Raw genomic sequence first — 12,247 nt, 5'->3', positions numbered from 1 at the left:
CAGTACCAAAAGGTTTATCTTCTGAACTACTGCAAACAATATCCGAGAACACTCCTTACATCACTAAATTGTGCATGTTTTTTATCAATAACAAATGGATCCAATTGTACTTGCATCTTATGAAGATGTTGCAATCTCCCTCTTGAATTTGGCTTCCCACAAGATAATTTCTTCCCTCGAATCCATCTCCAAAACTTGTCCATTTTGGAAGTTACCAGCAAAGCAAAACCAGAGTCCGTTCACTGTGGATCCATTCCCAGCAATTATAAGAGTGAAATTCTCATGTCTGTGGATCCATTTTCCACAAGATATTAATATCTTCTATACGAGTCAAAAACTATCAAACCAAGAAAAGAAAAGGAAAGTCATTGACAGCATCAACAAACACCAATCAAAGAAACAAAAGCAAGTACGCATTGATTGAGGAATGCAATCCACCGGCCACAGTGAAGAAACTCAGAGAGAAGTTGTAGAACTTAAATAAAAACAATTTCGTAAAGACAATCATTCAACAAGTAGACAGCCTTCTAAAACGTCATAAAAATACAAGTACACTTAGGTAAGTGGTTGCACAAAACAGAACCCCAACAGTTGGCAACAGAAAAATGCAATCTTCATATTAACAGAATGCTAAGCACTTCATAAAAACAGAGGCATATAAAGTTAACTAATTACATAAAATAGAATCCAACAGTTCCTACACACCAATGAAAATTCAATCTTCTTCTTTAGTGATAAGCAAAAAAAAAAAGCGTAATTTTAAGTAATTAAAAGCCATATAACAAAGACAAGGGAGCAATCAAGCACATCACGGTCCACTAACACCTACCAACTCCAACAACATAAACTATCAAAATTAGTTCACAAATATCACACTAATTAGTGAATTAACACATAAACCACTAAACAAAACAGATTAAACTTCCATTCCCATGCTCAAAAACAATAATTGAGCTAAGTGAGAAATTAGGGTAAATTCACAATTCTCAAAATTCACAAAAAATACGAAGCTTCTAGAACAATTCAAGCAGAGAGGTACGAGCTGAGCGAAGAATCTAACCATCATCCAAGAGATAACAACAGTGAGATATTTTATTCTTTATCCCCTTTGGCTTCATTAGAGCGTGTGCGGATTTTGCACATAATTTATTACTCCCTCTATTTTTTGTTAACAAAAAGGTAAGATGGAAAGAGAGAATAAATTAAGATTTTTTTTTAATTTTTATTAAAAGAAATGATTTAATTATCTTAAAATTTCTTGCAATAGAAAATAAAATAAATTAAGATTTTTTTTTAATTTTTATCAAAAGAAATGATTTAATTATCTTAAAATTTCTTGCAATAGAAAATAAAACGGAGGGAGTAATTAGCAGTACTAAACAAATTTAAACACGTGATTTTTAATTTATTTTTTGCCACATCCGACTCTTTGAAATTTTAACAAATATTTACCAATTCTCTCATCACTCTCACTAGGAGTCCCGGTTTATTGTCCCATTAACGAAAAATGCACTATGAAGCTAAACAAAATACAGCCACATGTTTTGTTGTCCCATCAATGAAAATGCATAATGAAGCTAAATCAAATAAAGCCACATATTTATATTAAAACCGCATGCATATGTTAATGTATGAGGTTTTCATGTGTACTCATTTTACTTGTAGTATTATTTTGTGTTGTGCTTTATTTTAACTCATATCTTATTTCCCATCCTCTTAGTCATTATTGATAGAAAATGAAATCAACCTCGTCAGAAAAAAGAAACAAACTACAAAAGGACTATAGGTTATTAATTAAGAGAGTACATTTTAAATTTTCTAATAATTTTACCCATCAATATTTTCTGTAGGATATATTATTTATTCAAAATACAGAACATATTTTAGCTTAATATTTCACAAAATTAGTCACTACCCAAAACGAGAAGAATCAATTAGAAAGGTAAAAAGAAATAGAGAACAAGCTCATACACAAGCAGTAGTTCCAAATTAAAAAACAAGGAATCACACAATTATCTTTGGCTTAGAATCAAGTTCCCCTGCGCATTGGTACAACTTTCCGATCGATCACTTCAATTCCTCAAGGGCAGTGGTGTGGGAGAGGTAGTGTTTGTATGAGCAGTACCAAAAGGTTTATCTTCTGAACTACTGCAAACAATATCCGAGAACACTCCTTACATCACTAAATTGTGCATGTTTTTTATCAATAACAAATGGATCCAATTGTACTTGCATCTTATGAAGATGTTGCAATCTCCCTCTTGAATTTGGCTTCCCACAAGATAATTTCTTCCCTCGAATCCATCTCCAAAACTTGTCCATTTTGGAAGTTACCAGCAAAGCAAAACCAGAGTCCGTTCACTGTGGATCCATTCCCAGCAATTATAAGAGTGAAATTCTCATGTCTGTGGATCCATTTTCCACAAGATATTAATATCTTCTATACGAGTCAAAAACTATCAAACCAAGAAAAGAAAAGGAAAGTCATTGACAGCATCAACAAACACCAATCAAAGAAACAAAAGCAAGTACGCATTGATTGAGGAATGCAATCCACCGGCCACAGTGAAGAAACTCAGAGAGAAGTTGTAGAACTTAAATAAAAACAATTTCGTAAAGACAATCATTCAACAAGTAGACAGCCTTCTAAAACGTCATAAAAATACAAGTACACTTAGGTAAGTGGTTGCACAAAACAGAACCCCAACAGTTGGCAACAGAAAAATGCAATCTTCATATTAACAGAATGCTAAGCACTTCATAAAAACAGAGGCATATAAAGTTAACTAATTACATAAAATAGAATCCAACAGTTCCTACACACCAATGAAAATTCAATCTTCTTCTTTAGTGATAAGCAAAAAAAAAAAGCGTAATTTTAAGTAATTAAAAGCCATATAACAAAGACAAGGGAGCAATCAAGCACATCACGGTCCACTAACACCTACCAACTCCAACAACATAAACTATCAAAATTAGTTCACAAATATCACACTAATTAGTGAATTAACACATAAACCACTAAACAAAACAGATTAAACTTCCATTCCCATGCTCAAAAACAATAATTGAGCTAAGTGAGAAATTAGGGTAAATTCACAATTCTCAAAATTCACAAAAAATACGAAGCTTCTAGAACAATTCAAGCAGAGAGGTACGAGCTGAGCGAAGAATCTAACCATCATCCAAGAGATAACAACAGTGAGATATTTTATTCTTTATCCCCTTTGGCTTCATTAGAGCGTGTGCGGATTTTGCACATAATTTATTACTCCCTCTATTTTTTGTTAACAAAAAGGTAAGATGGAAAGAGAGAATAAATTAAGATTTTTTTTAATTTTTATTAAAAGAAATGATTTAATTATCTTAAAATTTCTTGCAATAGAAAATAAAATAAATTAAGATTTTTTTTTAATTTTTATCAAAAGAAATGATTTAATTATCTTAAAATTTCTTGCAATAGAAAATAAAACGGAGGGAGTAATTAGCAGTACTAAACAAATTTAAACACGTGATTTTTAATTTATTTTTTGCCACATCGACTCTTTGAAATTTTAACAAATATTTACCAATTCTCTCATCACTCTCACTAGGAGTCCCGGTTTATTGTCCCATTAACGAAAAATGCACTATGAAGCTAAACAAAATACAGCCACATGTTTTGTTGTCCCATCAATGAAAATGCATAATGAAGCTAAATCAAATAAAGCCACATATTTATATTAAAACCGCATGCATATGTTAATGTATGAGGTTTTCATGTGTACTCATTTTACTTGTAGTATTATTTTGTGTTGTGCTTTATTTTAACTCATATCTTATTTCCCATCCTCTTAGTCATTATTGATAGAAAATGAAATCAACCTCGTCAGAAAAAAGAAACAAACTACAAAAGGACTATAGGTTATTAATTAAGAGAGTACATTTTAAATTTTCTAATAATTTTACCCATCAATATTTTCTGTAGGATATATTATTTATTCAAAATACAGAACATATTTTAGCTTAATATTTCACAAAATTAGTCACTACCCAAAACGAGAAGAATCAATTAGAAAGGTAAAAAGAAATAGAGAACAAGCTCATACACAAGCAGTAGTTCCAAATTAAAAAACAAGGAATCACACAATTATCTTTGGCTTAGAATCAAGTTCCCCTGCGCATTGGTACAACTTTCCGATCGATCACTTCAATTCCTCAAGGGCAGTGGTGTGGGAGAGGTAGTGTTTGTATGAGCAGTACCAAAAGGTTTATCTTCTGAACTACTGCAAACAATATCCGAGAACACTCCTTACATCACTAAATTGTGCATGTTTTTTATCAATAACAAATGGATCCAATTGTACTTGCATCTTATGAAGATGTTGCAATCTCCCTCTTGAATTTGGCTTCCCACAAGATAATTTCTTCCCTCGAATCCATCTCCAAAACTTGTCCATTTTGGAAGTTACCAGCAAAACCAGAGTCCGTTCACTGTGGATCCATTCCCAGCAATTATAAGAGTGAAATTCTCATGTCTGTGGATCCATTTTCCACAAGATATTAATATCTTCTATACGAGTCAAAAACTATCAAACCAAGAAAAGAAAAGGAAAGTCATTGACAGCATCAACAAACACCAATCAAAGAAACAAAAGCAAGTACGCATTGATTGAGGAATGCAATCCACCGGCCACAGTGAAGAAACTCAGAGAGAAGTTGTAGAACTTAAATAAAAACAATTTCGTAAAGACAATCATTCAACAAGTAGACAGCCTTCTAAAACGTCATAAAAATACAAGTACACTTAGGTAAGTGGTTGCACAAAACAGAACCCCAACAGTTGGCAACAGAAAAATGCAATCTTCATATTAACAGAATGCTAAGCACTTCATAAAAACAGAGGCATATAAAGTTAACTAATTACATAAAATAGAATCCAACAGTTCCTACACACCAATGAAAATTCAATCTTCTTCTTTAGTGATAAGCAAAAAAAAAAAGCGTAATTTTAAGTAATTAAAAGCCATATAACAAAGACAAGGGAGCAATCAAGCACATCACGGTCCACTAACACCTACCAACTCCAACAACATAAACTATCAAAATTAGTTCACAAATATCACACTAATTAGTGAATTAACACATAAACCACTAAACAAAACAGATTAAACTTCCATTCCCATGCTCAAAAACAATAATTGAGCTAAGTGAGAAATTAGGGTAAATTCACAATTCTCAAAATTCACAAAAAATACGAAGCTTCTAGAACAATTCAAGCAGAGAGGTACGAGCTGAGCGAAGAATCTAACCATCATCCAAGAGATAACAACAGTGAGATATTTTATTCTTTATCCCCTTTGGCTTCATTAGAGCGTGTGCGGATTTTGCACATAATTTATTACTCCCTCTATTTTTTGTTAACAAAAAGGTAAGATGGAAAGAGAGAATAAATTAAGATTTTTTTTAATTTTTATTAAAAGAAATGATTTAATTATCTTAAAATTTCTTGCAATAGAAAATAAAATAAATTAAGATTTTTTTTTAATTTTTATCAAAAGAAATGATTTAATTATCTTAAAATTTCTTGCAATAGAAAATAAAACGGAGGGAGTAATTAGCAGTACTAAACAAATTTAAACACGTGATTTTTAATTTATTTTTTGCCACATCGACTCTTTGAAATTTTAACAAATATTTACCAATTCTCTCATCACTCTCACTAGGAGTCCCGGTTTATTGTCCCATTAACGAAAAATGCACTATGAAGCTAAACAAAATACAGCCACATGTTTTGTTGTCCCATCAATGAAAATGCATAATGAAGCTAAATCAAATAAAGCCACATATTTATATTAAAACCGCATGCATATGTTAATGTATGAGGTTTTCATGTGTACTCATTTTACTTGTAGTATTATTTTGTGTTGTGCTTTATTTTAACTCATATCTTATTTCCCATCCTCTTAGTCATTATTGATAGAAAATGAAATCAACCTCGTCAGAAAAAAGAAACAAACTACAAAAGGACTATAGGTTATTAATTAAGAGAGTACATTTTAAATTTTCTAATAATTTTACCCATCAATATTTTCTGTAGGATATATTATTTATTCAAAATACAGAACATATTTTAGCTTAATATTTCACAAAATTAGTCACTACCCAAAACGAGAAGAATCAATTAGAAAGGTAAAAAGAAATAGAGAACAAGCTCATACACAAGCAGTAGTTCCAAATTAAAAAACAAGGAATCACACAATTATCTTTGGCTTAGAATCAAGTTCCCCTGCGCATTGGTACAACTTTCCGATCGATCACTTCAATTCCTCAAGGGCAGTGGTGTGGGAGAGGTAGTGTTTGTATGAGCAGTACCAAAAGGTTTATCTTCTGAACTACTGCAAACAATATCCGAGAACACTCCTTACATCACTAAATTGTGCATGTTTTTTATCAATAACAAATGGATCCAATTGTACTTGCATCTTATGAAGATGTTGCAATCTCCCTCTTGAATTTGGCTTCCCACAAGATAATTTCTTCCCTCGAATCCATCTCCAAAACTTGTCCATTTTGGAAGTTACCAGCAAAGCAAAACCAGAGTCCGTTCACTGTGGATCCATTCCCAGCAATTATAAGAGTGAAATTCTCATGTCTGTGGATCCATTTTCCACAAGATATTAATATCTTCTATACGAGTCAAAAACTATCAAACCAAGAAAAGAAAAGGAAAGTCATTGACAGCATCAACAAACACCAATCAAAGAAACAAAAGCAAGTACGCATTGATTGAGGAATGCAATCCACCGGCCACAGTGAAGAAACTCAGAGAGAAGTTGTAGAACTTAAATAAAAACAATTTCGTAAAGACAATCATTCAACAAGTAGACAGCCTTCTAAAACGTCATAAAAATACAAGTACACTTAGGTAAGTGGTTGCACAAAACAGAACCCCAACAGTTGGCAACAGAAAAATGCAATCTTCATATTAACAGAATGCTAAGCACTTCATAAAAACAGAGGCATATAAAGTTAACTAATTACATAAAATAGAATCCAACAGTTCCTACACACCAATGAAAATTCAATCTTCTTCTTTAGTGATAAGCAAAAAAAAAAAGCGTAATTTTAAGTAATTAAAAGCCATATAACAAAGACAAGGGAGCAATCAAGCACATCACGGTCCACTAACACCTCAAGTTGCAAATGGAGGATGAGAGCTCACCATTTAATTTGTTGGAAGAGAGATATAAGCCCATTAGACTCGATAGATTCCCAATGGTGGATGATATTGAACCTTCAAACAATTTATTTTAAAGTTAAATAAGGATATAAATCAAAATTATTTACTTTTAAAAATGTAGATATATGAATAGCATTTTAATAGCACATTTATGAGTAATGCATTGCATTCTTTTTTAAAAAGTACCAGTAGTATTTAATTCAAACTGATGATCGTTGCAAACCGTCGTTAAAAAGAATAAGAAATTCACTAAGGACATGCCAAGCATGCAAATAAATATAAAGCATTGTTTTCCAAGTTCCAACTCAATCAGTTTATGACTGGAGGTATTTTACCTGAAAAGTTATTGGTTGAAAGGTCCAGCTCCCACAAATTTTGTAGGCTTCCTATCTCCGGTGGGATGCTGCTTGAAAACGAGTTATTCATAAGAGACAAAACCTTGAGGTTTGTGAGCAAGCCTATTTCTGGTGGAAGTTCCCCACTGAATTTATTGTCTTCAATTATTAAATAGATTAGTTTTCTCCAACTCTTGATGAAACAGGGTAATATTTCACAAGTCAGGCTATTACGAGTTAGTCTTAACTCAGATAAATTGCCCAGATTGACAAGGATGCCGGCAATGGCCCCAAGAGTGAATTATCGGATAAAGCTAAGTAGGTCAGCTTGTTACACAGGGCGAGCTCTCGGGGAATTGAGGAATTGAATCTGTTCATTCGAAGGTCTAGAGTTAGGAGATTCGTGAGTAGGCCTATAGAAGGAGGGATTTCTCCTATAAACAAATTATGGATCAGCTCCAGAATTTGCAGGCTTGGAATAAGGCTTACTGAATCAAGAATGTTGCCAGAGAAGAGGTTGTCGGCAAGGTGAAGTTCCTTCAACTTGGAGAGGTTAGTGATATTTGGTGACAGGGGGCCTTGTAAACCATTGCTGGTGAGGTAAAGATATTCAAGTTTGACCAAATTGGTGAACAATGATTCAGGAATTTGGCCTGTGAAGTTGATTAGAGACAAATCAAGAAAAGTAAGGTTGAGACAAATCAAAGAAAATATTACAAATACAATAAAGTAAAAACAGAAATGAAAAATTAAGAGAAAAGTCAGAAATGAAAAAAAAAAGGCCAGCTTTGATATGGTCATACAGGTTCATCGCTATTATATGGATATATCTTGTAATCAGATTGGGGCTAAGAAGAAAAAATTGGCTACTTTGATGTTGGAAAGGAAAAAGGAAAAACTAACTTACACAATTCAAAGAGTTTGCAACAGAACAACGCAAAAATGCAATCTTCATAAAAACAGAGGTATATAAAGTTAACTAATTAGTACACAAAAACAATCAAAATTAGCTCACAAATATCTCACTAATTAGTGAATTAACACATAAGCAACTCATCAAAACAGATTAAACTAATCAGTGAGAAATTAGGGTTAATTCATAATTCTCAAAAATTCACAAAAATTAAGAAGCTTCTAGAGCAATTCAAGCAGAGAGGTACGAGCTAAGCGAAAGAATCTAACCTTCATTCATCGACAAGATACAAACAGTGATAGAGCGAAGCTCGTAGAAAGATTCAACTGAGACAGTATTGACGCTTTTTTGTTCCTTTATTGATTTTGCATAATTTTCATAATTATTTATCCTATATTCACTTGTATGACTAATTTAATCATAAAAATATATTCCTTCTGTCCCACTAGAAATGAAACATTTTCCTTTTTGGGTTATCCCATTAAAAATGAAACGTTTTTTAAAATAGAAATAACTTTATCTCTACTTTTCCCTCTCTCTTACTTTATTCTCTCATCTTTAACTCACAAAACAACACTACATAGAATCCTTTGCCGAAAAGCAAACGTTTCATATTTATTGGGACAGAGGGAGTATTTTATCTTGAATTATTTTAAGTTTCATTATATACACCTAACGTCTTGGTTACCATCTTATACTTTGTTACTTCCGTCCGTGAAATGTTGTTCAGTTTTACTATTTTAGTCCGTCCGCGAAAAGTTGTCCACTTTACTTTTTTACCTCCTCCGTTCCATAGTAGTGGAGGCATTTCTTTTCAGCATGGAGATTAAAAAAAGTTGTGTTAGGTAAGTTAACTAAATAAAGAATAAAGTAGGAAATAAAAAAGGTAGAGAGATGTAGAGAGAATAAAGTAGGAAATAAAAAAGGTAGAGAGATGTAGAGAGAATAAAGTAAAAGAGAATAAAGTAGGTGGGAAGAAATGTGTTGACTTTTACCAAAAAAAGGAAATAACTCTACTACTATGTAACGTACCAAAATGGCAAATATGGAACGGAGGGAGTACAATTTTTGGCAAATGGATCGTACTTTCCACTAACTCTGTACATTCTACTCCCTCAGTCTTATAGTAGAAAAAGCTCGTGAAATGGATCGTACTTTCCTTTTGTGGAAAAAGCCCTCTCTCACATTAATATAAGTATACTATTTTCTCTCTCCATCTAACACACAAAATAACATCTCCTAAAATCTCGTGACATTCCTCAACGGAGGGAATATTATAAAACTAATATATAAATATGGCACCATCATTCTACTAATTTTTTCAACTCACTTTTCTTCATATTTTTTAAAACCTGTGCCGAGTCAAATTTGGACAATATTTCATCGACGGAAGGATTACAATTTTAGTCAAAGATGGACATAATTTTAGTCAAAGATAAACAAACAATCATTTCTATAAATAAATAAAAGGGGAGTTTTGGAGATATTTATAAAACTGTCATTATGAATATTGTAATAAAATAAAATGAAACAAAGACTTTATAATCATAAATCATAATCGTTATGTAGTTGGTTTAGTGGAATAGTGGAGCACGTAAAATCTACTCCCAAAGGGGGTTAGCTTACATTTTTTATGCTTTGTTGGGTGTTGGCAGCTCCTGCCGCACCACAAGTTGAAAATACAACAGAAGAAGAGGAGGTCCAAATGTGAAAAATATTGATATTTGCTTACATTCCATCATATGATAAGTTTTGACACCAAAGTTTGATGCTGTGAGTAAATTTCTGTATTATCATGCCTTTTCCATTGGATAGAAGTAATTATTGGGAGTGAATTCAAACCTATTTTTATGAGAAATTGTTTATTTGTACTTATGATTATATTTCATTTTTATTTAAAAGCCATTAAAATGTGTAATTAAGTGGATACTACCCCAATGTAATTTCATGTGTCTCATCTTATGCTTTGCTCTACGGATGATCGTTTTAATACATATTGATTATTATTTTGTGTATTGTAAATTTATTTTGTTCCTTATTTTATTGTAGTTTTAGGTGAGGCGGACGACTTTAAAGATGCTAAACGAGTTTTAAGTTTTGTTGAAGAGTGACGAATTATGAAGAATAGAAGGTTTTAGTTTATAATGATAATATTGATTTTAATTTTAAAGTTATAAAGAAGTTCTTAAAATGATGAGTAATTTTCTATTGTGTTTAATCCTTTATGAGGATAGATTTTTATATTCCTACTCCATGATTTAATGTTTAAACATTATATTATGTAATTTGTTTCAAATTTATTATGCTTCAATGTTGATTTGAATAGATTTTTTATTCTCATGTAACTAAAATTGTTACTCATATTTTTCATTGTTAATATTGATTCTAATTTTATTTAATTAATTTAAAATTAAAATTTCATAATTTAAAAATATATTAATATGTGAATATACTAGTAAGTAATAAACATTGAGTAATCTCATGAATCTAAACTTAAATGATAAATATTGAGCAATATTTAAAATATTTAATTATTGGTGTATGTAACAAATTAATGGGCTTTCGTGAGATTAGAGAGATCAAAATATAAATGGGCTTAGAAACCAAACGATGAATCAAAATTTTATTTTGGACCGTGGGAAGAAAGTAGTAAGTAGAATTTATTTTGGGCCAGATATTTACTAACAAATTAATGGGCTTTCGTGAGATTAGAGAGATCAAAATATAAATGAGCCCAAGTTTGTATTATAACTATATGGTCTTATTACAGTTGACAAAAATCTTTTGTTTGCGTGATTTAAAGAAAATGAATTCTAGTTTTCGAAGCAGAAAGGCTGAATATTACATAAAAAATTCGTTATAATCTAGATTTAATTATGATCTTTTTGCATAATTTTCAAATAGAAGCAATTTTAGTAGTTATAAATATCATCACTTTTGAATAATATTCATCTCATAATTAGATCATGTGACTTTGAATCAAGTTCCCCTACGTGCTGGTGCAGCTCTATTGCGTCTCTTCTTCGTCTTATATTTATATCCAATGCCAAAATAGAATTCCACCAACCATCTTGGCCTTCCACTTCTTATAATCATGTAACCAAGTCCAATCCCAACCAAAAATCCACATGCATACCCCGTCACTACACTTCTCCAACCAAATCCATCTATGAACTCATATTCATCATCTTCTTCTTCAGCCAGGCTGCATCAATTTCCCATCATCCACTTTGCATTTTCTTGTCAACGAAAGTCCACACAATCCCAAGGATCCCATATATGAATCATTCTCAAATGTGGAGAACGGATTAGATCGAGGTATTTTTCCAACAAGATTGTTCATTGAAAGGTTCAATTTCGAAAGAAATGTCAACCCTGTCAATTCACTTGGAATTTCTCTTTCCAATTTGTTCATTGACAAGTCCAATGATTCGAGTTCACTCATGTTTCCAAGAGATGAAGGTATATGTCCCGTGAGGCTATTGTGGGACAAGTTCAAGTATTTGAGAATCTTAAGTTTCCCTACGGAAGGTGGAATGATTCCAGAGAATCTGTTGGATGACAAATCTATTGTTGTAAATGTTTCCAATAATCTATTTAATAACTGATCCCGACCCCCGACCTTTCAATGTAAGCCTCATCTCCAAATTTGACAGAAAGCTGTAATAATATATTCCTTTGGCCTGTCATTGCTTTGAAATTCTTGAAATATGTTTGTCAACGTCTTGTGGGTAAGTTGATCTATCTTGCACACACAAGACCTGATATTGCATATGC

General features: G+C 32.0%; 1 long non-coding RNA gene across 1 annotated transcript; it reads right to left on the bottom strand.

Annotated features, from left to right (window-relative positions):
• Positions 1 to 6,144: 6,144 nt before the first annotated feature.
• On the bottom strand, positions 6,145 to 8,824 carry LOC125199894. Its single transcript, XR_007172641.1, has 4 exons — positions 8,740 to 8,824; positions 7,558 to 7,625; positions 7,205 to 7,276; positions 6,145 to 6,685 (listed from the first exon to the last, which is right to left on the bottom strand). It is a non-coding gene; the product is annotated as an uncharacterized LOC125199894 (long non-coding RNA).
• Between the last annotated feature and the right edge of the window lie 3,423 nt (positions 8,825 to 12,247).

This window comes from Salvia hispanica, unplaced genomic scaffold, assembly GCF_023119035.1.
Source record: "Salvia hispanica cultivar TCC Black 2014 unplaced genomic scaffold, UniMelb_Shisp_WGS_1.0 HiC_scaffold_72, whole genome shotgun sequence".
In the NCBI taxonomy this organism is placed as follows: domain Eukaryota; kingdom Viridiplantae; phylum Streptophyta; class Magnoliopsida; order Lamiales; family Lamiaceae; genus Salvia; species Salvia hispanica.
Note: the sequence above shows the minus strand (reverse complement) of the source record. Positions and strands in the feature narration are given on the sequence as shown.